Source organism: Bos taurus, chromosome 3 (genome assembly GCF_002263795.3).
Source record: "Bos taurus isolate L1 Dominette 01449 registration number 42190680 breed Hereford chromosome 3, ARS-UCD2.0, whole genome shotgun sequence".
Lineage (NCBI taxonomy): Eukaryota > Metazoa > Chordata > Mammalia > Artiodactyla > Bovidae > Bos > Bos taurus.
Window position 1 is genome coordinate 72787025 of NC_037330.1, and position 24336 is coordinate 72811360.

At 38.1% G+C, this 24336-nt stretch overlaps 1 long non-coding RNA gene across 1 annotated transcript; it reads right to left on the reverse strand.

Annotated features, from left to right (window-relative positions):
• Positions 1 to 7443: 7443 nt before the first annotated feature.
• LOC132344890 (uncharacterized) lies at positions 7444 to 24182 on the reverse strand. Its single transcript, XR_009493957.1, has 2 exons — positions 23775 to 24182; positions 7444 to 9234 (listed from the first exon to the last, which is right to left on the reverse strand). It is a non-coding gene; the product is annotated as an uncharacterized lncRNA (long non-coding RNA).
• Positions 24183 to 24336: the final 154 nt, after the last annotated feature.

Here is a 24336-nt window from a genome sequence, read left to right on the forward strand (position 1 = left end):
TGAACCAGTAATCTCAGCATTAAATATGTAGAGTCCTAACCACTGGCCCACCAGGGAATTCCCTAAAATTAGATTTTAGAACCAAAAAATGCAATACCAAAATTGAAAACTCAAAGAGTGAGCTCAATGGAAGAATGGAGAGGACAGAGTAAAGAATCAATGAATCCAAATGCAGAATAGAAATTATCTAGTCTGTTCAACAAAGAGAAAATACACTGGAAAAACAAACAAAACAAAAATACAAAGCGTATCCTTAGGGACTTGGACTGTAACAAAAGATATAACATTTATGCCATTTGGGAGAGGATCTCAGAAACAAAGGATAAAGACAGTTATATGGAAAAAACACTTGAAAAAATAATGATTGGTAATATCTCAAATTCAGCATAAGACATAAACCTATCAGTTCAAGAGGCTTGCTGCTGCTGCTAAGTCACTTCAGTCGTGTCCAACTCTGCGACCCCATAGACAGCAGCCCACCAGGCTCCCCCGTCCCTGGGATTCTCCAGGCAAGAACACTGGAGTGGGTTGCCATTTCCTTCTCCAATGCATGAAAGTGAAAAGTGAAAGTGAAGTCGCTCAGTCGTGTCCGACTCTTAGCGACCTCATGGATTGCAGCCTACCAGGCTCCTCCGTCCATGCGATTTTCCAGGCAATTGTACTGGAGTGGGGTGCCATTGCCTTCTCCAAGAGGCTTAGCAAACCCCAACCAGGTCAAGCCCCATAGAAGACAAACCACAGTAAAACTTTCAAAAACTAAAACTAAATTATTTTTAACATATCCCATGAAAAATAACACTTTGCCTGTAGAAGAGAAACAATTTGAATGAAACCAGATATCTCCTCAGAAACCAGGGAGTCCTGAAACAACTGTCAACTCAGAATTCTATCACCAGCAAAAATATACTTCAGGAATAAAGAGAAAATCAAGATATTCTCAGATGAAGAAAAAATAAGAGTTTATTTCCATCAGGAAGGAACAAAGAACAAATACATATGTAAATATAATAAACTTTCATTGTCATTTTTTGTTTTCTAAATTATACTGATTGCTAAAGCAAAACTTATCATCTGATGTGGCTCTCAATATATGAAGAAGAAATACTGAAGGCAGTTATACTATAAATGGGGAGACTGAATGGATTTAAAGAGAGGCAAGGTTTCTACACTTAGCTTATAATGGTAACATGTTGAAATTACTAGACTGTGACAAGTTTGCCATATAAAGTGTAACATCCCAAATAACCACTAAAATGCTATACAAATAAACTAAAATGTATTATACTAAATCAAAATCCAATTCTAAAAAGTGCAAAATAACCCACTGTAAGGCAGGAAAAAGTAAACAGAAACTAAAAACAGAAAATCAAACAAAAAACAAAACAAAACCAAAAAGTGGTAGAATGTATCCTGATTCATACATAAGTAAATTAAACGTAAATGGTCTAAATGCATCAATTAAACAACGTAGATTAATAGTGTGGATGACCCAGAGGGATGGTATGGGGAGGGAGGTGGGAGGGGGGTTCAGGATGGGAAACATGTGTACACCCGTGGTGGATGCATGTTGATGGATGGCAAAACCAATACAATATTGTAAAGTAATAATAATAATAATAATAATAAAGAAAAAAATAGTGTGGATTAAAAAAAAATGACCCAACTATATATAGTCTGTAAGAAAGTCACCTTTAATGTAATAATATAGGTTGGTTGAAGGTAAAAGAAAAAGAAAAAATATGTCATGAAAACATGAACCAAACAAAAGAAGGGGCTCTATTCAAATGAAATAGACATAAGAGCAAAGAAAATCACCAGGGACAGAGAGACAGAAGAAACATTGCTTAAGGAGAAAAGTGTCAAACTATTAAGAAAATATAGCAATTCCAACAACATAATTCTAAAACGTATTAACCAAAAACTAACAGAACTGAAAGTAGAAATAGACAAATCAAAAATTAATGTTAGAAACTATAACGCCCATCTAACAACATTTTATAGAAAAAAGAAAAATGACTTGGTCAGTATTTGAAACACAATTATGTAATCCTCCATATGAATAGACTATAAAAAAAAATCACTAGATCAACTGATGCAGAAATAGCATTCAACAAAACTGAACAACCATTTGTGATACTGCACAAAACTGAGAATAGCATAAAACTTCCTCAACTTGATATAGAATATTTACTAAAAAGATCCTACAGCTAATATGGTAAAAGACTGATGCTTTTACCCAAAGATTGGGAATAAGAGAAGGACGTCCACACTCACTACCGCAATTCAACATAGTGCTGGAAGTCCTAGTCATCATAATAAGGCAAAATAAATACAAGAAAATGAGAGATATACAGATTGAATAGAAAGAACAAAGTTGAAAACTGTCCCTATTTGTAGATAAAATAACAGTCTATATTGAAAATTTCAAGAAATGTAAAAAACAAATTTCTTAGAATAAGTGAGTTCAGTTATAGCATTGTTGTTGTTCAGCCACCCAGTCGTGTCTGACTCTTTGCAACCCCATGGACTTCAGCATGCCAGGCCTCTCTGTCCCTCGCCACCTCCCAAAATTTGCCCAAGTTCATGTCCATTGCATTGGTAATGCCTTCCAGCCATCTCATCCTGTGATGCCCTCTTCTTTTGCCCTCAATCTTTCCCAGCATCAGGGACTTTTCCAATTAGTCAGCTGTTCACATCAGATGACCAAAATACTAGAGTTTCAGCTTCAAAACCCGTCCTTCCAAGGAGTATTCAGGGTTTATTTCCCTTAAGATTGACTGGTTTGATCTCCTTGCTGCCCAAGGGACTCTCAGGAATCTTCTCCAGCACCTCAATTTGAAGGCATCAACTCTTCGGCGTTCTGCCGTCTTTATAGTCCAGCTCTCACAACTGTATGTGACCACTGGGAAGACTGTAGCCTTGACTCTATGGACCTTTGTCAGCAGGGTAATGTCTCTGCTTGTCAATACGTTGTCTAGGTTTGTCACAGCTTTCCTCCCAAGAAGCAATCATCTTCTGATTTCATGGCTATAGTCACCATCCACAGTGATTCTAGAGCTCAAGAAAAGGAAATATGTCACTACTTCCACCTTTGCCCCCTCTATTTGCCATGAAGTAATGGGGCCAGATGCCATGATCTTAGTTTTTTTAATGCTTAGTTTTAAGCCATCGCTTTCACTCTCCTTCTTCACCCTCATCAAGAGGCTCTTTAGTTCTTCTTCATGAAGGGAAGAGGAATAGTCATGGCATACAAGGTCAAAATTTAAACAAATCAATTGTATTTATATATATTATCAATGTATATATGGAAACTGAAATTAAATATGCAATGTCACATAAAATTGTTTACAATAAAAGTAACATACTTAGATTTAAATATAAGTAAACAAAGAATTTGTTTGCTGACAACTAGCCAATGTTGTTGCAAGAACTCAAAGAAGTTCTAAGGGATGGAGAGATATGCCATGTTCATGGACTGAAAGTCTCTACATAGTAAAAAAATCAAGTCCCCCAAATTCTTATCAAAGTCCTAAAAATTGTTTGTGTATATCTGCAAATTATTCCAAAATGTATTAATATATAAGAAGGCAAAGGAACCAGAATAGCTAAAATAATTTTGATAAATTTTTTTTAAGCCAGAAGGAAAAACATAAATACAGTATACTAACACATATATATTCAATTTAGGAAGATGGTAACAATAACCTGGTGTACGAGACAGCAAAAGAGACACTGATGTATAGAACAGTCTTATGGACTCTGTGGGAGAGGGAGAGGGTGGGAAGATTTGGGAGAATGACATTGAAACATGTAAAATATCATGTAAGAAACGAGTTGCCAGTCCAGGTTCGATACACGATACTGGATGCTTGGGGCTAGTGCACTGGGACGACCCAGAGGGATGGTATGGGGAGGGAGGAGGGAGGAGGGTTCAGGATGGGGAACACATGTATACCTGTGGCGGATTCATTTTGATATTTGGCAAAACTAATACAATTATGTAAAGTTTAAAAATAAAATAAAATTAAAAAGAAAAAAGAAAAAAAAAGAATAAAGTGCGAGAGGTGCTTCATCTGAAGACTTATACAGCTATAACAGCAATAATGGTGGAGGGATAGACACAGATCAGTTGAACAGAACTGAGAATCCAGAAACAGTCCCACAGGACTGATTTTTTTAAAAAGTGCAAAAATAATCCAATGCGGAAAGTATATCCTTTTTAACAAATGTTGAGTAATTTAAGTAAATTTAAGTAAGTTTGAATAACTTAATATCTGTAAGCAAAATTTTTTTAAAAAGGGTCTTAACTTTAGCCTCACAGCCTGTATAACTATTGACTTGAATCACAGATTTAGACTGAAATCCAAAACTTTTAGAAGGACACATAGTAGAAAATCTATAGGACCTCGTGCTTGGTAAGGGTTCTTAGGTATAATGCCACAAGAAGGATCCATAAAATTAAAAAAATAATAATAAACTAAACTTCATTAAAATAAAAAAAAACTTTCGCTTTAAGAAAATCCTTATGATTAAGATGAAAAGTATAGAGTGATTACAATGCTCCCTTTGTCTACTCCCTTCAGTCTACGAGTAAAACATTGATAATTCGACAAAAGTACCTCTGTCCCAAATACCAGGACACCAGAGAACTGCACACATCTAAACACGTAAGGGTGAGTGAGTTAGAACATATATTGGAGGGATAAACCTGGGAACAGAGGAGGTGGTGTACATGATCCCAGACCCCCTAACACAGAGGTTAAGTTCACAGCCTCAGGGAATGTAATAGCATCAGAGGAGCCACTGCACATGCCATTAGCCTCCTGGCCCCAGGGAATCAGAGAGCAGTGGCAGTGTGGCCTGTGACCCTGTCACTCCAGTTGCGGCGGTGTCTGTGACTCTTCCTCCCAACTTACAATGGTGGCATCCCAAAACTAGACAACCCTGGTCACAGAAGGGACACTTGCAACCCCAGCTTCACCCTCAATCTTCCCTTTCCCCTGTGGCAGTTGTTGCTTGTTCAGTTGCTCAGTCATTTCTGACTCTTTATGACCCCATGATTGGAGCACATGAGGCTTCCCTGTCTTTCACTATCTCCTGGAATTTGCTCAAATTGATGTCCATTGAGTCAGTGGTGCCATCCAACCATCTCATCCTCTATCGTTCCTTCTCCTGTGGCAGTGGAACCTGCTATCCAGGAAACTCTAGATATCGTGGAAACACCCACCACTCCTGTCCCCAAAAGATGTCATCAGTTGTACCAGCAACACCAGAGCGCCAATACTTCCAAAGGCGCAGTGACAAAGGCATCAGGTGACACCTCTGACAGATGCATGGAGGGAGGAAAGTGCCTCCTCTCAAGAATAACCAGTGGAAGCACAGGTAGGAGAAACTAAAAACGTGTACTATAGTGACACCTACTGGAAAACAAAGAAAGGCCTCTAACTACTAACCTGCTAAACCTTTAGAATCAAGTTAAAAAAAAAAAAAAAGCTTTGCCTCAAGAAGAAAGGTGCTCATTAGAACGGTGTGTTAATCGTTCAGTTGAGTCCGACTCTTTGCAACCCCATGGACTATAGCCTGCCAGGCTCCTCTGTCCATGGGATTTTCCAGGCAAGAATACTGGAGTGGGTTGACAGTCCCTTCACCAGGTGTACTAGCCGAAAGGTACTCACTATTTCAAATGAACCAACAGAGTAACATCTCATCAAGCACCATGAAGAAAGACAGTAGCACAAAAGAAAACTGTAATTCCCCAGAAATTGAATTTCAAGTTGTTGAATATTGTGATCTATCAAAAGAGAATTCAAAATAGCTGTCATAGAAACTCAATAAGCTAAAAGATAATTGAGAAAATTAGAACAATACACTTAAAACATAATGAATAAACAAAAAGAATACTTCACCAAAGAGATAAAAACTCTAAAAAGAATAAAGATGAAATTATATGGCTGAAGAACTCAATAAACAAAATGAAGAATGAATTAGAAAGTATTAAAAATAGGGCCGACTATGTAGAAGAGAGAATTAGTTAGCTTGAATATAGAAATCTAGAAATGATACAGCTAAAAAAAGAGAAAATTAATACCTAAAAAAGAAGAAACATAAAATATTATGTATAAAGTAAGTTACAAAGCTACATTGTACAACACAGAAAATATAGCCAATAATTTATAACTATAAATAGAGTATAAACTTTAAATTTTAAAAATAAAAAAGGAAGAAATTCTACAAAAAACACTGACTCTATTAGAAAGGGCAACATTAGTACATTGAGAATACCAGGAGATGAGAGGGAAAAAGAATCAAAGAGTTTATAAAGAAATAATAGCTGAGAACTTCTCAAACCTCAAGAAGGAACTGGATACAAGTTCATGAAGCTAAAAAAACTCCTAATTAACTCAATGCAAAAAAACCCCACAAAAAAACAAAATGTTCCAAGATACATTATGTTAAAACTGTCAAACATTAATGACAAAGAAACAATTTTAAAGGCAGTCAGAGGATAAAGGATAGTAATCTACAAAGGAATCCCTATTAGGCTATCAGCAGTTTTCTCAGAAGTAACACTATAAACCAGAAGAGAGAGAAATGACATACTCAATGTACTGAAAGATAACTGTCAGACAAAAATATTCTATAGAACAAAGATATCATTTATATATGAAGGAGAAATAAAGGTTCCTCCAGGCAAACAAAAGCTATGGGGAGTTCATCAACACTTGATGTGATGAAAGGAGATTTTCTACATGAAACAAAAGGTAAAAGCACACAAAACTTCAAAGAAGATGATGAATAGACAGAATCAGAACTTTACAACTTCACAACTTTATATCAGAATAAGTTTTTAAACATCTATTTATATCATAAATTTTAAAGGGAAAATTAAGTAAAAATAACACAATTGTTATGAACTTAACAACATAAAAAGGGATAACTTGAGACAAAAAAGCATAAATGGAAGAGGAAAAGAATAAAACTCATATAGACAAATGAAGAGAACATGCTATCAGCAAAAAATAGGATTATTTCATCTGAGATGTTTTATATAAAGCTCATGGGGACAACAAAACATATATCATAATCTAGAGGAGAGTTACAAAACATAAAGAAGAGGAAACTGAGATCAATCTTGTAAAAAACATCAAACTGATAGTTTTGATGACAGAAACACAATGAAGAAGAAACAATGGAGATATAGAGGAATGAGAAAAAGGAAAAATGGCAGAACCAAGTTCTCATGTATCAATGATAAGTGAACTTAATTAATCAACCAAAAGACAAAGAATAGCTGGGTTGATTAAAAAAAAAAAAAAGACCCAATTATATGCTGCCTACTAAAGACTCACCTCCACTCTAAAGAAAAAAATAAGCTGAAAGTGAAGGGATGGAAAATGATACTTCAAGCAAATGGCACACAAAAGAAAGTGGGTGTAGCCATACTCATTTCAGGAAAAAATATACTTCAAGCCAAAAAAGTAACAAGAGACAAAGATGGACATTATATTATGCTAAAGGGGACACTTCATCAAGAAGACTTAACAGTTTTTCATATGCTTTGTTAAGGAGTACCAAAATACACAGAGCAATTATTAACAGACCTAAAGTGAGAAACTGACAGCAATATAATAATAGTAGGAAATTTAACACCTCCTTTACATCAATTTTGATAGGTCATTCAGAACAAAAGTCAATAAGGAAACAGTGCCCTTAGATGAAACATTAAACTGGATGAACTTGAGATTTATACAGAATATTCCATACAAATAGAAATACATATTCTGCTTAAATACATATAGAACATTCTCAAGGATAGATCATATGTTGAGACATTAAATTTAAGATTAAAATAATTTCAAAGATCTTTTCAGATCACAATGGTATGACCTATATATCAACTATAAGAAGAAAGCTGGAGAATCAAAAATATGTGTATAAAAACAACATGCTGCTACTGCTGCTGCTAAGTCGCTTCAGTCGTGTTCAACTCTATGCAACCCCATAGACGGCAGCCCACCAGGCTCCCCCGTCCCTGGGATTCTCCAGGCAAGAACACTGGAGTGGGTTGCCATTTCCTTCTCCAATGCATGAAATTGAAAAGTGAAAGTGAAGTCTCTCAGTTGTGTCCAACTCTTTGCAACCCCATGGACTGCAGCCCATCAGGCTCCTCTGTCCATGGGATTTTCCAGGCAAGAGTACGGAGTGGGGTGCCATCACCTTCTCCGTGATAAGATTTAGCACTTATTTAAAATTAAAAAAACAACAATACTGAATAAAACAGCTAAAGAAGGAACATACCTCAATATAATAAAGGCCAGATACGAGAATATCACAGCTAACACCATACTCAATTGTAAAAAACCTAAAGATATCCCTTTAATATCAGCAACAAGACAAGAATACTTATTCAATATAGTACTGGAAATCTTAGCCAGGGGAATCAGGCAAGAAAAAGAAATAAAAGGCTCAAATTGGAAAAATGGAAGTAAAATTTTCACTATTTTTGGATGACATAATTACATATGTATAAAATCTCTAAATGTACCGAAATACTATTAGAAATACAATAAGCAAGGAAAGTTGTGGAGCAAAAAATCAATACATAAAAATCCACTGTGTTTCTATATACTAACAGTGAACAAGCAGAAAGAGAAATTAAAAAAAAACTCATTTACAATCATAATGAATAAAATACCTAGGAATAAATTCGCTAAGGAAGTGAAAGACTTATACACTGAAAACTATAAAATACTGTTGAAAGAAACTGGAGCAGAAATGGAAATATAATTTGTGCTTATGGATTAGAAGAATTAGCATGGTTAACATTCATATTCAATTCAGTTCAGTTCAGTTCAGTTGCTCAGTCATGTCCGACTCTTTGAGATTCCAAGAATCACAGCATGCCAGGCCTCCCTGTCCATCATCAACTCCCGGAGTTCACTCAGACTCACATCCATCAAGTTGGTGATGCCATCCAGCCATCTCCTCCTCTGTCGTCCCCTTCTCCTCCTGCCCCCAATCCCTCCCAGCATAGAGTCTTTTCCAATGAGTCAACTCTTTGCATGAGGTGGCCAAAGTGCTGGACTTTCAGCTTTAGCATCATTCCTTCCAAAGAAATCCCAGGACTGATCTCCTTCAGAATGGACTGGTTGGATCTCCTTGTAGTCCAAAGGACTCTCAAGAGTCTTCAACACCACAGTTCAAAAGCATCAATTCTTCTGTGCTCAGCTTTACCTAAAGTAAAATAAAAATTCAGTGCAATCCCTATCAAAATCTCAATAACAATTTTCATAGAAATAGAACAAAAAGTATTCTATAATTATATGGAATTACAAAAGATTCTGACTAGCCAAAGCAACCCTGATAATAAAGAACAATGCTGGAAATATCACACTCACTGATTTCAAAATATATGATAAAACTGTAGTAATTAAAACTACATTTTATCAGCAGAAAAATAGATACATAGATCAATGAAACGGAATTTAGAGACCAGAAATAAACCCCCACACATATATGGATAATTAATTTATGAAAAAGCAGCAAAGGAAAAACAAGGGAGAGAAGATAGTGTCTTCAATAAATGGTGTTGGGAAAACTGGATAGCCACATGCAAAAGAGTGAAACTAGACCACCATCTCTTACAATACACAAAAATCAACTCAAAATTTGTTATAGACTTGAATATATGACCTGAAACCAGAAATCTCCTATAAGCAAACATAAACAGTACACTCTTTGACATCAGTCTTAGAAATATCTTTCTGGATGTTTCTCTTTGAGTTTGGGAAATAAAAATAAATAAATGGGACTACATCTAACTAAAAGCTTCTATAAAATAAAGGAAACAATCAACAAAACTGAAAGACAGCCCACTGAATGGAAGAAGATATTTGCAAATTGTATATTTGATAAGGGGATAATATCCAAAAATATCAAGAACTCACACAACTTCACACCAAAAAACAACTTTTATTAAAAAATTTGCAGAGGAGCTGAATACAAATTTCTACAAAGAAGACATAGAGACTGAAACCAAGGCACATGCAAAGATGTTCAACACCATTAATTATTAAAGAAGTGCAAATCAAAACCACAAAATATCATTTTGCATTTATTAGAATGGCTATTGTCATAAAAAGGAAATAAAATGTGTTGGAGAAGATGTAGAGGAAGGGAAGTGTCGTATATCATTGATGGGAATATGAATTAGTGTATTCACTGGAAAACAGTATGGAGATTTCTAAAAAAAGTATTATCCAGCTATTCCACTTCTTGATATTTATTTAAAAAAAATTTGAAAAGACACATGCACCTCTATATTTATTACAGTGCGACTTACAGTAGACAAGATATGGAAAGACTTAAGTGCCCATCTACAAGGAATGAATAAAAATTCTGTGATGTGTGTGTGTGTATGTGTATGTGTGTATGTGTGTGTGTGTGTTCTGTGCCTAGTCACTCAGTTGTGTCTGACTCTTTGCAACACCATGTAGCCCACCAGGTTCCCCTGTCCATGTGGACTCTCCACGCAAGAATACTGTAATGGATTTTCATGCCCTCCTCCAGGGGATCTTCCCAACCCAGGGATTGAACCCAGGTCTCCCACATTATAGGCAAATTATTTACCATCTGAGCCACCAGGGAAGCCCAAAAATACTGGAGTGGGTAGCCTATCCCTTCTCCAGGGGATCTTCCCCACCCAGGAATCAAGCTGGGATCTCCTGCATGGCAGGTGGATTCTTTACCCACTGAGCTACCAGGGAAGCGCATACAAATATAATGAAATTCTGTCATACAGTCACAAGATAGATGAAATCTTGGCATTTGCAACAATATAGATGGGCCTAGACTAGTACTATGCTAAGTGAAATAGTCATACAGAAAAGACAAATACCACATGGTTTCAGTCATAGGTGGAATACAACAACAACAAAAAAAAACCTAAATAAAAAACAAATATATAGATACAGAGAACAGAATAGTGGTTACCAGAAGGAAAGGAATGTGGTAGGAGGGCAAAATAAATAACTGGGGTCAACTTCATGCTGATGGATGGAAATTAAACCTTGGATGATAAACACATTTTAATGTACAGAGAGGTCAAAATATAATACTTATACATAAAACATACAATATTATAAGCCAATTAAGAAAACAGGAACAAAAAGAAAGAAAAATAGATTCTGGGAGAAACATTTGCAAACCACATTATCTGATAAAGGATTCATATCTAGAATATACTAAAAAAAATCAAACTTAACTGTAAGAAAAGAAAACAAATTCAATTCGAAAATGGGAAGAAGACATGAAGAGACATTTCACTGAAGATATTACAAGGGTGGTAAACAAAGACAGCCAACATTGTTAGTCATTAGGAAAACACAAATGAAAACCACAATGAATGGAATGTGAAATGAAAATCACTATATGCCTATTAGAAGAGCAAGAATAAAAACTAGTGACAACACAGAACATTGTGAGGATATAGAGAAACTGGATTTCTCATACAATATTGTTAGAATGTAATACAGTACAGCCACACTGCAATACAGTTTGGAAGTATCTTTAAAAAAAAAAAAAAGCAGACATTTACCACATGACCTCACAATCACATTTCTGATTAATTATTCCAGGAAAATGAAACGAAGTCATCCAAAAAGGCTGGACATGATTATTCATAGTGGCTATATTTGTAATCACCCAGAATTGATGATAACTGAAATGTCCTAAAATAGCTGAATAATTAAACAAATTGTAGTGCAACATTCCATGACTAGTCAGCACTAAAAGGAAGAAACTACTGATACAAGAAGTAATTTGGATCCATCTCAAGGGCATTACACTGTATAAATAAAAGTCATCTTCAAAAGGACACATCCTACATGAGTCTAAATGTATAACATTTTTGAATTGATAAAATAATAGCAATGGAGAGCAATTCAGTGGTGGTTCAAATTCTAGAGGTGACTGAGGGACTGGAATTGATAAGGTAATGAGGCCATCTGAAAGATAAAGATGATCTTACTAAACTTGCTGGGCATGAGAGTGCTCTATTTGGAAATACAGTCCTTCTGAACAATGCTTGAGTAATACACTCAATTGATAGGATTTGATTGGCTCTAACAGAAGTGGGTCTATTAGTTTAAAGTCATGATGCTTCAGCATTCTGATTTGTTCCAATTCTGAGCTGGTTTGCCTGCTCTTATAATTTTGATACAGTTTCAAACAGTGAAATTTTTAAAGGTCTGCAATCAAAACAAATACAGGTAACATTATCAACGACAACAGAATGTTTTTCTCCCGTATCTTTCATTTAATATGGTTCCAAAATAGGAAGTTTTTTTAGTATCATATATTTGATTCTAAGCACCAAGAGAATTTATAGTTAAGACTAACTTGAAAACTTGTCAGTTTCAAAAGATTGGGGTGAGAAAAAAAGAGTGTGGGACAGTTAAATGTTGCTATCTTAATATACCATCTTACTTAAGCCTGAGATGAGGAAGAACCACCTATCAACATAGCAGTTAACTGGAAGCAAACCAGTGTGATGGTTGAGTTTATGTGTCAAATTGAAAAAGCTACAGCATACAGATATTTGTTAAAATACCACTCTGAATGTCACCATGAAGGTGTTCTTTAGATATAAGTGTGTACTCAGTCACTTCAGTTGTGTCTGACTCTTTGTGACCCCATGAATTGTAGCCTGCCAGGCTCCTCTGTCCGTGGGATTCTTCAGGCAAGAATACTGGAGTGGATTGCCATGCCCTCATCCAGGGGATCCTCCCAACCCAGGGATGGAATCCAGGTCTCCTACATTGCAGGCAGATTCTTTACCAACTGAGTCACCAAGGAAGTCCCTCTTTAGATGTGATTAACATTTAAATCAGTGGACTCTGAGTAAAGCAGATAACTCTCCACAATATGGGTAGGCCACATTCGATTGAAGGGCTTAAAACCAAACAAGCTGAAGTTCCTTGCAGAAGAGGGAAATCTGTCTCTACACTGTCTACAGATACAAGCTGCAGCATCAAACTTCCCTTGGTCTCAGCCTGCCTGCCTACCCAGCAGATTTTGAACTTGGCAGTTTCATGAAAAACTGATACTTTCAAATTGTGGTGCTGGAAAAGACTCTTAAGAATCCCATGGACTGCAAGGAGATCAAACCAGTCAATCCTAAAGGAAATTAACCCTGAATATTCACTGGAAGGACTGATGCTGAAGCTGAAGTTCCAATATTTTGGCCATCTGATGTGAAGAGCCTATTCAGTGGAAAAGACCCTGATGCTGGGAAAGATTGAAGGCAAAAGGAGAAGGGGGAGATAGAAGAGGAGATGGTTAGATAACATCACCAATTCAATGAACATGAACTTGAGTAAATCCAGGAGATAGTGGAGGACAGAGGACCCCGCTGTGCTGCAGTCCATGGGGTCACAAAGAGTTGGACATGACAATATCTGAACAGCAGTTTCATGATCAGATCAGATCAGATCAGATCACTCGCTCAGTCGTGTCCAACTCTTTGCGACCCCATGAACCACAGCACGCCAGGCCTCCCTGTCCATTACCAACTCCCGGAGTTCACTCAGACTCACATCCATAGAGTCAGTGATGCCATCCAGCCATCTCATCCTCTGTCGTCCCCTTCTCCTCCTGCCCCCAATCCCTCCCAGCATCAGAGTCTTTTCTAATGAGTCAACTCTTTGAATGAGGTGGCCAAAGTACTGGAGTTTCAGCTTTAGCATCATTCCTTCCAAAGAAATCCCAGGGCTGATCTCCTTCAGAATGGACTGGTTGGATCTCCTTGCAATCCAAGGGACTCTCAAGAGTCTTCTCCAACACCACAGTTCAAAAGCATCAATTCTTCGGGGCTCAGCCTTCTTCACAGTCCAACTCTCACATCTATATGTGACCACAGGAAAAACCATAGCCTTGACTAGACGAACCTTTGTTGGCAAAGTAATGTCTCTGCTTTTCAATATGCTATCTAGGTTGGTCATAACTTTCCTTCCAAGGAGTAAGCGTCTTTTAATTTCATGGCTGCAGTCACCATCTGTAGTGATTTTGGAGCCCAGAAAAATAAAGTCTGACACTGTTTCCCCATCTATTTCCCATGAAGTGATGGGACTAGATGCCATGGTCTTCGTTTTCCGAATATTGAGCTTTAAGCCAACTTTTTCACTCTCCTCTTTCACTTTTATCAAGAGGCTCTTTAGTTCCTCTTCACTTTCTGCCATAAGGGTGGTGTCATCTGCATATCTGAGGTGATTGATATTTCTCCCGGCAATCTTGATTCCAGCTTGTGCTTCATCCAGCCCAGCGTTTCTCATGATGTACTCTGCATAGAAGTTAAATAAGCACGGTGACAATATACAGCCTTGACGGACTCCTTTTCCTATTTGGAACCAGTCTGATAGGATAAGTCAATTCCTTAAAATAAATATCTCTGTCTCTGTCTCTATCTCTTTCTAGTTCCCAACAAATTTGCAGGCGAATTTAAACATTCTGGGGGAAGTTTTCAGCACTGATGTTCAAAAGTGTTCATGCCATCATTGCCAATAATAGACAAGTCATGTAAAACATAGTCTGTCAACAATATAATGAATGAATATATAATTGTATATTTATACTATACAATGCCAAAAAGATACAAATGAAGGGAAGACAATTGTACAACACCCCAGAGGAATCTTAAAATATTAAAATAAATATTGATTTATATTTAATAAATATTAAATTCTTAAAAAGTTCAGACACAAAAAAGGATACACTATATAATTACATAATGTATGATTGATATGGCTTTGAATGCATATATAGAAAAGCAAGTCATTTTTTCAGTGGATCCAAAACTAAGTAGTAGAAATATAAAGAAAATGAGGAAAGGATGACCTCACAGTGGTTACGTTATGGAAGAAGATTGGGGTTGTCACTAAGAAAGTGCTTCCAGGAGGCTTCTGGGTTACTGGCAGTCTTCTGTTTCTTAGTCTGGGTGGAATGAAGCAGATGTTAACGTTAAGACTTCTCTAAGTTGCATTTTCATATTCTATGCATTTTCTGAAGATTTATCGTGAAAAGTATGTCTTCTTGTCAGGACAACAAAAAAAATGTCATGAATATGTGTAGCTTTTATAAATTTGGAAAGGTATTTCATATAGTCCTTTAAAGTTATTCCACTTTAAACCTATCTGGTTTTCTCTAATATTAGGCAAAGAAACAATGATTTATTGCACTGTAAATATCATAATTTTACTACAAGAGCAATAAACATCCCAATGATTGTTAGAAGTGGCCATGGAATGAAATGACAATAAGAATAGATTTTTTTTTAAGTGAAGTATAGTTGATTTATAATGAAGTGTTAATTTCTGCTGAACAGCAAAATGATTCAGTTATATATACATATATTCTTTTTGTTATGAAAAGTATACAAATAGTACAAATTCATCAAAATAAAAAATTACAAATTCTGGTAAAGGTGGCTTCATAAATTAACACAATGAGGTATCTTCCCTGCTATTTTTATATTATATGATAGTATTTACACATTATTTAACAATTACAGTAAAATATGATAAAGGGATAAAATTCACAAGTCTTATCAGTTCAGTTCAGTTCAGTCACTCAGTTGTGTCTGACTCTTGGCGACCCCATGAATTGCAGCACGCCAGGCCTCCCTGTCCATCACCAACTCCTGGAGTTTACTCAAATTCATGTCCATCAAGTTGGTGATGCCATACAACCATCTCATCCTCTGTCATTCCCTTCTCCTCCTGCCCCCAATCCCTCCCAGCATCAGGGTCTTTTCCAACTCTTTGCATGAAGTGGCCAAAGTATTGGAGTTTCAGCTATAGCATCAGTCCTTCCAGTGAACACCCAGGACTGATCTCCTTCAGAATGGACTGGTTGGATCTCCTTGCAGTCCAAGGGACTCTCAAGAGTCTTCTCCAACACCACAGCTCAAAAGCACAAGACTTATAGGGTTTGAAAATAATTATTTTCAAGATATTTATAGTCTTTACAACCATTAACTCAAAAAAAGATCATAGACCCAAGTGTAAAACAATAAAACTCCTAAAACATACCATAGGAGAAAACCTAAATGAACTTGGGTATGGCGATGTCTTTTTAGACCCAACAGAAAACACACTATTCACAATAGAAATAACTGATAAGCTGGACTTCATTAAAATTAAAAATGTCTAGTCAGTGAAAGACAATGTCAAGACAATGAGAAGACAAGCCACAGACTGGGATAAAATATTTGCAAAAGACATATCTGTTAAAGCACTATTATTCAAAACATACAAAGAACTTTCAAAACTCAAAAACAACAAAAACCTGATAAAAAATGAGCCAAAGGCCTTAACAGACACCTCATCAAAGAAGACAAACAGATGGCAAATGAAAAGGTACAGCACATCATATATCACCAGAGAAATACAGATTAAAGCAACAATGAGATACCACCACACACCTACTAGAGTGGCCAAAGTCTGGAACACTGACAATACCAAATGCTTGTGAGGATATTTGGCAGCAAAACCTCTTGTTCATTTACTGGTGGGAATGTATACACAATGGTACAGTCACTTTGGAAGAAATTTGGGATTTTCTTAAAAAAGCAAATATACTCTTACTGTATAATCCAGCAATCATGCAGCTTGGTATTTACCCAAAGCAGCCAAAAACATATCCACACAAAAAGTTGAATATGGATGTTTATAGCACTTTATTTAAAGTAGCCAAACTTAGAAACAAACAAAATGTTCCCTCAGTTCAGTTCAGTCACTCAGTCGTGTCCGACTCTTCGCGACTCCATGAATCGTAGCACGGCAGGCCTCCGTGTCCATCATCAACTCCCGGAGTTCACTCAGACTCACATCCATCGAGTCAGTGATGCCATCCAGCCATCTTATCCTCTGTCATCCCCTTCTCCTCCTGCCCCCAATCCCTCCCAGCATCAGAGTCTTTTCCAATGAGTCAACTCTTCGTATGAGGTGGCCAAAGTACTGGAGTTTCAGCTTTAGCATCATTCCCTCCAAAGAAATCCCAGGGCTGATCTCCTTTAGAATGGACTGGTTGGATCTCCTTGCAATCCAAGGGACTCTCAAGAGTCTTCTCCAACACCACAATTATAAAGCATCAATTCTTCGGGGCTCAGCCTTCTTCACAGTCCAACTCTCACATCCATACGTGACCACTGGAAAAACCATAGCCTTGACTAGACGAACCTTTGTTGGCAAAGTAATGTCTCTGCTTTTCAATATGCTATCTAGGTTGGTCATAACTTTCCTTCCAAGGAGTAAGCGTCTTTTAATTTCATGGCTGCAGTCACCATCTGTAGTGATTTTGGAGCCCAGAAAAATAAAGTCTGACACTGTTTCCCCATCTATTTCCCATGAAGTGATGGGACTAGATGCCATGGTCTTCGTTTTCCGAATGTTGAGCTTTAAGCCAACTTTTTCACTCTCCTCTTTCACTTTTATCAAGAGGCTCTTTAGTTCCTCTTCACTTTCTGCCATAAGGGTGGTGTCATCTGCATATCTGAGGTGATTGATATTTCTCCCGGCAATCTTGATTCCAGCTTGTGCTTCATCCAGCCCAGCGTTTCTCATGATGTACTCTGCATAGAAGTTAAATAAGCACAGTGACAATATACAGCCTTGATGTGCTCCTTTTCCTATTTGGAACCAGTCTGTTGTTCCATGTCCAGTTCTAACTATTGCTTCCTGACCTGCATACAGGTTTCTCAAGAGGCAGCAGGTCAGGGGTTCTGGTATTCCATCTCTTTCAGAATTTTCCACAGTTTATTGTGATCCACACAGTCAAAGGCTTTGGCATAGTCAATAAAGCAGAAATAGATATTTTTCTGGAATTCTCTTGCTTTTTCGATGATCTAGCAGATGTTGGCAACTTGATCTCTGGTTCCTCTGCCTTTTCTAAATCTAGCTTGGACATCTGGAAGTTCACGGTTCATGTATTGCTAAAGCCTGGCTTGGAGAATTTTGAGCAATACTTTACTAGCATGTGAGATGAGTGCAATTGTGCGGTAGTTTGAACATTCTTTGGCATTGCCTTTCTTTGGGATTGGAATAAAAACTGACCTTTTCCAGTCCTGTGGCTACTGCTGAGTTTTCCAAATTTGCTGGCATATTGAGTGCAGCACTATCACAGTATCATCCTTCAGGATTTGCAATAACTCAACTGGAATTCCATCACTTCCACCAGCTTTATTCGTAGTGATGCTTTCTAAGGCCCACTTGATTTCACATTCCAGGATGCCTGGTTCTAGGTGAGTGATCACACCATTGTGATTATCTGGGTCGTGAAGATCTTTTTTGTACAGTTCTTCTGTGTATTCTTGCCATCTGTTCTTAATATCTTCTGCTTCTGTTAGGTCCATATCATTTCTGTCCTTTATCGAGCCCATCATTGCATGAAATGTTCCCTTGGTATCTCTAATTTTCTTGACAAGACATGGAGAAATCTTAAACACATGTTACTAGGTAAAAGAAGCCCATCTAAAAAAAAGGCTCCATTCTGGATAATTCTATGTATATGATACTCTGGGCAAGGCAAAACTATGAAAACAGTTTAAAAAAAATTGTAAGTTGTCGGGGGAAAACTGAATAGTCAGGGCACAGAGGATTTTTACCATATGATATTTAAAATGAGAACTACATGTCATTATATATTTGTCTAAACTCAAAATGTACAATACCAAGAGTGAACCCTATGGCAGACTATGAACTTGGGATGATTTTAATGTGCCAGTGTAGGGTCATCCTTGCCAAAGAACGTTATGTGCAATTCTAGTGAGTGATGTAGATACTGGAGGAGGCTACACATGTTTGGGGGCAAGGTATATATGGGAAATCTTTATACTTTCCATTAAATTTTGTTGTAATCCTACAACTGCTCTAGTAAAGTCTTTAAAAATATATACAGTTTACTCTTGAATAACGTGAAGGGTAAAGAGCATTGATACATGCGTTGTGGAAAATCCATATATAGCTTTACAGTCAATCCTCCATTTCTGAGTTTCCACACTACTGGGACTCAGTCGCTATACTATAGGGTGGTACTATAGTATTTATTGAAAAATCTGCATAAAAGTGTACCCGCACAGTTCAAACCCTTGTTGTTGAAGGGTTAAAATCTCTGAAATCAAAATCAGAAACTTTTAGGAAACAAAATGAGATAATATAAAAAAAATTAAAATAGAATGCTAGCTTCAGAGTATAAAATTTTACATTCCTAATAGTCAAATAGAAAATATTAAATTTGACATTTATTTTTAAATAGATGTACTTGAGGTTCCTAAAGTCCTTTTGGAAGTAGGTGAGGAAAAGTCTTAAGTAAATAATAATAGAAGTATTTATTACTTTCTCCAGAACCTATATAAATATATAAGGATATATAGTTAATATGTACTCACTACAAGTGAAAAAAACAAAAATTTCAGTACTTTAAAATTAATTTCCACTCACATATAGCCTAAGACTTCTCACTCTGGCTTCAGAACTTGGGTAAAATTTTCAGAGCCTTTCTACAAGAATGGTTTGAGGAGCTTTGAAAGTACCCCTGCAACATCCCTCCAGCCCACAGTTCTTACCTCTTTGCTTACCAGCAAGGCTGGCGGTATTTAATAGATGAGATGAAAGGAAAAAAAAAAAAAAAGGTAAGTGAAGGAATATAAAATTTTTACTTAGAGGTATTCAAAAGGGAAATTACTTTGTTTTTCCTTTCCTTTATTTAATAGTCATTTCCTGAGTGCATACCCTGTAGCTGTCATTATGTAAACAATATAAAGATTTAAGTTAGTTCTTGCCTAAAAGAAGCTCACCTCATTGGTTTATATTTTTATTTAAACAACCATAAAATATCAGTTTCTTTTAAAAGTGAGAAATATCCATTCAACTCTGACAAATAAAAGTATTCTAATGGAGACATCACGGAAAGATATTTACAGTCAGCCATTATTTGAACTTGGAGAAGGCAATGGCACCCCACTCCAGTACTCTTGCCTGGAAAATCCCATAGACAGAGGAGCCTGGTGGGCCGCAGTCCACGGGATCACTAAGAATCGGATAGGACTGAGCGACTTCACTTTCACTTTTCACTTTCATGCATTGGAGAAGGAAATGGCAACCCACTCCAGTATTCTTGCCTGGAGAATCCCAGGGATGGGGGAGCCTGGTGGGCTGCCGTCTATGGGGTTGCACAGAGTTGGACACGACTGAAGCGACTTAGCAGCAGCATTAAATTAATTGTACCCCCACTAAGTTGAGCTACTCAGTCATATAGCAGGTAAATGCAGAGACCAAATTGATGAGGAAGATCTCTTTTGTAGCTATAGAATTCAAATAAAACACTTTTGTTTTGACTATAATCTGCTTTATTATTTTACTTGAAAAGCACCAGATGGTATATACTTTTAGAAACCTGGGGTATTTTTTACAACACCCCTCTACCCTGGTCCACAAAGCATTTAGCAACCTCTGAAGAAATTTTAGTTATCAGAGTTACTGGCATCTACTAGTGCTATTGGCATCTAGTAAGTAGAGGCCTGGGTTGCTGCTAAACATTTTCCAATGCTAGGGCAGTCTCTACAACAAAGAACTACCTGGTCCAACATATTAAAAGTGTCTAGGTTACATCACTGCTGCACATCTGAAATTAACACAGTAAAGCAAATCAACTATACTCCAATTAAAAAAAAAAAAAAAAAGTGCCCAGGTTGAGAAAACTGTCTATAAAGAAATATTCCCCTTCCCCAGCCCCCACCATGAAAAATTTCCCAGGGTTTGTAGTTTCTCATACCAAGCTGCAAACCACCACAGGTCAACTTAAGTTGGCAAGGTGCTCCAAACTTAAACCAGCTTAATTCAAATAGAGACTCAATTATTACCCAAGTTAGCGAGCTATTATTCATATGTCCTGTTTAAAAGGGCTTCCTGACCCACTCTTTCAGGAATTACAAAGTGCTCTCATTAGCTCTGATTAGCTCTTGGGACTTGTCTTGCCTAAAATTTCTCATGCCTACACAGTGATAGCATGAAAAATGTATCTGGATATACTCACTATCAGAAAACAAATATGAATTTATATATATTTTTCAAAACAACAACCTCATTTACACTGTCAATTAAAAATCAAGCTTATTGAACTAAAGAAGCATAAGAAGCTTCCTTATTATATTGCTCTTCCAACATACCTGAATTTAGAGGACATGAAAAACAGGGGTGTAAATCAGTCTAGTTAAAGGCATAATCAATTTGCAAAGTCAGGGTCCACCTTCTTCCTTCCATTTGGTCATCATGTTTCTTCAAATATTAGAAGTCTAGCTTTGAAAGCAAAGTAAGGGTACCTGATTCAACAGGACATAGTAGGAATTCAGGCCAATGTCAATTCCTAAAACCTCTTACCAAATGAATATCCTACTACACCCACTCTAACCCTCACCATCTAAAATGTTTCAACAATGCTGTTACCTATTCTGATACTAAAAAAAAAAAAAAAAAAAAAAAAAACCCTGCTAAACAATGGCACCCCACTCCAGTACTCTTGCCTGGAAAATCCCATGGACAGAGGAGCCTGGTAGGCTATAGTCCATGGGGTCGCAAAGAGTCAGACACAACTGAGCGACTTCACTTTCAGTTTTCACTTTCATGCATTGGAGAAGGAAATGGCAACTCACTCCAGTGTTCTTGCCTGGAGAATCCCAGGGACGGCAGAGCCTGGTGGGCTGCCATCCATTGGGTCGCACAGAGTTGGACATGACTGAAGCGACTTAGCAGCAGCAGCAGCAAATAACTATGTGCTAGCTGAACTGAGAGGTGTTTTTTTCCTGACATTTGTTGTTGTTTGTTTTTGTTCTGGTTTTCTCTCAGGAGCTAAGACTTACAGGATTTAAGTCTCTGCTTGAAAGAAATCTAGGACCTCAAAAGCAAATACTAGAAACCCTGTAAAATCCTCTGAGATATACGCCCATAGAAAGGTGAAGAGAAAATAAAGTAAGATGCACTTTTAAAGTAATTTTCCTCCCTGGTCAAAAAGATAGCAAAATTACATGCAGGAATAAGGCTGCCCCACTCAGCATTCTTGCACTCACTTTAAATAATAGTGATGCACATGTAAATAAGCTTTCCAGCAGTCTATGAATCTATAAACTAGGCTCCGTTACTGTTTCCTTTGGATGGGTTTTGTGAGATTTAAGTGCTTTGTGATCAGTGACTGGAAGTTGAGCTAAAAACTAGAAATAAAGAAAATAAACTCTTTGCCTTTAAACAGAAGTGGTCCCAGTTTTCTTTCACAACCCTGAAGGGTTGTTGTACATATTAAAACTGCTACATAGCTCCATCTCTGGTCACAGATACCCCCTTCTTCTCCCCTCCACCCCCGCCCTGAAGATGTCAGATCTCTGGGAAACAGCGGTTACAAAAGGATGCTTTTCATAGCTTGTACTAGAAACGCTGGCACCCCCATCCCTGCATAAAATAGCACTAAACTGAGTCACAATGCTGGAAGCCGCCGTGCCTTCTGCTTCTCTTCAATGGAATCCAGATATTTTCTATGAAAATACTAAATAATATTGCGAAGTTTTGCCCATAAATACGGCATGCCGATTCTTCTAATCCCCGGTTTGCCCTAGATAATTTTAGGCTTTATCCATCAGTGTATCACGCAGGAGAGAAAAACGCAGTTAACAAGATGACAGTGTTACCTAGGTATTTGGCATCAATATTAGCTAGAGTATGTCATTTGACGATTATTTTTCCCTAGAATACCAGACGGTAAAGAAAATGTTTTCATTCATCCGCAAATGACTAACATTTATTGATGTCTCAAAATGCGGTTAAATACTGTTGCACTCTCAATTTCCGAAACGGATTTGAGAGTTAAGCTTGAATACTTATAACATCAGTAACTCCCGCTGCAAGCGTCTCGGGGGCTTTGGAGTGTCACTTCAGAAGGGAGGTGATGCTGGCTAGAGGCTCTTCGATCAGTCAGTCTGGGTGGTCACAGGTGATGGGAATCCTTCCCTTTCCCCATATATCCTCAAGTACTGCGATAAAAATCACCGTGAGCACCGCTACCGCCAAGCAAAACGACTCCCTGCCTGCCTCTTAAAGAGCTCAGTCTGGGGAGGCAGCCGGATGCTGACCCCTGCAGAGATTATTGCTTCTGTGCGCTTTGCCAGAGGACCCTGCTAGCATTATGGAAAACGAGTTAGGGATGTGTGAGGTTTTGCTGTATTTATTTCCTCCAAGGGAGGAAGGGCTGGGGCCAGGCGAAGAAAATCTTCAAAGACTGCCTTCGGCAGGGGATAGGGCTGGAGGAAGGGGAGGGGTAACCATATTTTTTAATTACTTGTTTCTCTTTTTCACTTCCCTGCCCTGCTTCCCAAACTCCTCTCTGAACAAGATTGACTGGCCTAACTGCTATTGACTCTAGCCTCGGTTCTCGCATTGATCTGCAAATGGCCCAGAATAGCTAAAGGATCGCCGGCCTGGACAGGAGTTCAAGAAGGGAAAAGTAAAAAAGGGTAGGGGGTGGCCCCATGCCCAGCACCCACAATGTGCCTCGGTCTTGGACAGCGGCTCGCAGCGGCGGGGCAAGCGGCTAAGGGGATACAGCGGCAGAGGAAGAGAGGGTAACCGCTCTGCCCCCGCCCCCGCCCCCCGGAGTCGGAAGCCTATCCAACCCCGTTTAGAGGCAGTTAAAAGATATAAACCTGTGACTCGTTAAACCCCGTAACTTTGCCCTACCTAGATTCGAATGCGCTGATCATTCCGCCTGATAGGCTCAAACGGGTTAAGCTCCCTCTTACATAACAGGACTGCCTGGCTGTACACAATTAAAATACTTGATTGCAGTCTCTTCCCGACTCCATCCCGTCAAGACCCACCCTGTCCCTCCCAGCGCGCCTGCGTGCCGCACGCTCACAGGCCCCTTGTGCACGATTCGCGCGCATTACAGGAGCGCGCTTACTACACACACAGATCCGCGCACTCTCCGCTCTGACCATACCCGGCACAGACACACACACACACACAATTTAGTGTCAACATGCACGGGGTCGGGGGTGGAGGGGGACCGCCTTCCAGCCCTCAGCGACTGACCCAATAGACACGCCAGCTGCTTTACCCTAAGCTTTGCAAGCATCCCCACCCGCCTGTCCCCTCAAAAAAACAGTAACCCCCTCTACCGTCCCTATTTCCGAAAAGAGGTAAAGAGTCAACTATGGGGCGGTCGCTCGGGCAAGATGGGAAAAAAAAAAAAAAAACAACAAAACCTCACAGTCCCTGGCGTCATGATGGCGCCTACCAC